The sequence below is a fragment of the Colletes latitarsis genome, unplaced genomic scaffold, assembly GCF_051014445.1.
Source record: "Colletes latitarsis isolate SP2378_abdomen unplaced genomic scaffold, iyColLati1 scaffold0041, whole genome shotgun sequence".
Classification (NCBI taxonomy): domain Eukaryota; kingdom Metazoa; phylum Arthropoda; class Insecta; order Hymenoptera; family Colletidae; genus Colletes; species Colletes latitarsis.
Window position 1 is genome coordinate 345001 of NW_027488391.1, and position 2500 is coordinate 347500.

Here is a 2500-nt window from a genome sequence, read left to right on the forward strand (position 1 = left end):
ACCCACACGGACATCCGGACGTCTGGTAGCAGCCAGACTCCCTTTCAGCAACATCAAAACAGTCTTACTCTCAGACACACCCACACCAACACGCTGTCCCCAATCACTCACAATCCTCATCCACTCCGTTCCCTTTCGCTCTAGCTCCACCCGATTCCGCCCCTCCACCAACAAAACCAAATCATCCGCATACGCCACACACTTACATCCAGCCTCGGTCAGCCGCCACAGGAGTTCATCCATCATCAGGTTCCATATAAATGGACCACAGATGGAACCCTGCGGACAGCCCCGCCGCACCTCCTTCCACACTACATCATTCGCACCCACCATACACACCATCCTCTCCCTAAAATAACTCTCCCATAACCCGATCTCCTCGCATCCCACATCCCTTAACTTCCCAATCACCCTCCCCCATTCAAGATTATCAAACGCACCCTTGAAATCGACAAACACTCCAAGCACATACTTCCTCTCACTATTTCTCACACACTCCTTCACACACAACCAAGCACTCTCCGTCGACCTGCCCCTCACAAACCCATGCTGCGCCGGGCTCATCCTATCACCCACCTTCCGCTCAAGCCTCCTCACCATCATCTTCTCCAGCACTTTCCCAAACACCGACAGCAGACATATCGGCCTGTAGGACCCAGGATCCGACCGCACCTTCTCCGGCGATTTCAACAACACAATCATTCTCGCTTTCTTCCACTCAACCGGAAAATACCCCCCGGCCAAGCACAAATCATACACTCTCTTCAACCACTCCGGAATCACCCTCCACACAACACGCAACATTTCCACACTGATCCCATCCAACCCCGGCGCCTTACGCAACTTCAAAGCTCTCACAGACTCATCCACTTCATTCCATTCAAAACCCATCCCACCGAGGTCCCCATACAGCCTCCGTCCTTCATCCATACCTATGTTGGCAGCAGGGAAAAACCTGTCCATCAACATATCCACACTCTCCCTCCACGTACTCGACACTACCCCATCCACTTTCATCGCACTCAATCTATCCCTCGCATACTTCCCACGACAAATCTTGTACACAGGACCCCATGGATCAAGGTTGGAAGATTCACTCACAAACTCTCTCCAATTCCGTTCTTTCGCTCTCCACATCTCACCCTTGTACTCCGACAACAACCTCCTATACTCCATCCTCCTTTCCTCAACATTCACACCCCGTCTCCTAGCCTTCTGAAGCCTACGTCTGCCCTTCCTCACTTCCCTCTTCAGCCTCTCCAACGCCTCCGTCCACCACACAATCTTCCCCACATTCACGCGCTTAACCTCCTTAAACCTTCTCCTGTTCGCCTCACGTATCCACGACATCATCATCTCCAACATCCTATCCACACCCACCCCATCCATGTCCCCTCCATACGACCGCAGGCCCTCCCTCAAATCATCCATATATCCCTCCCAGTCAGCATTCCTAGTGGACCATCTGGTCCCCACATCCACTTCATCCCTACCCACCTGATCACTCGTCATCACAACCAAAATCACATTATGATCACTCACTCCCCAATCATGCTTAACACTCCATTCAAACCTGCACCCCACACACACATCATTCACAATCGTCACATCTATATCACTCTCACCCCTCATACCCGAAAACGTATAATATTCACTCGGCTCATTCAACACAGACATCCCATTCGCCAAGATCCATTCCTCTAACACCTCCCCACGCATCTCACTCACCCGTGACCGGCCACCGCCCTTGCTAAACCACAAGGGCGAAACAGCGTTCGCATCCATCCCAACTAACACACACTTGCCCCTCGCAAAATTCCGCACCCCATCCATATACGCCAAATACGGCTCGATGTCCTGCCCATACTGGCAGTACATCGACACAACATACATCTCCCCAAAATCCCCTTTCAACCAAACACAGACACCCCACTCATTCGTACACTCTCTCACACACATAACCTCCAACCGCGCATCATTCACAACTATAGCAGCTCTAACCACTCCACCCTCACACACATACACATCCATACCAAGCGGCAAACCTCTCACCCTCCCATCCATAAAATACGGTTCCTGCAATAGTGCAACACTCACACCACGCTCACTTACAACCTTACCCAAATCACACATTACCGCATACGCTCTCTGACAATTACACTGCACTATATTAAGTCCCGTATTAGCCATTGCTAATTCTCTGTCTCTCTCTATCTAACATTCTCAAATACTCCGGGCACTCCTCAGACACAACCGCGTGATCACACCTCATACCCCTAATCTTGCAGTTACGACACACCACATCCTTCTTACAACTACCTCTCAAATGCCCAGTCTCACCACACCGCTGACACAATCTCTCAGTCACACTACACTCACGCATCATGTGCCCAAAAGCATAACACTTGTGACATCTCAACACACTCAAGAACTCTCTCACCTTACACGCATGCCATTTCACATACACACGTCCCTCCTTACACAGTACATCCCTCACCTT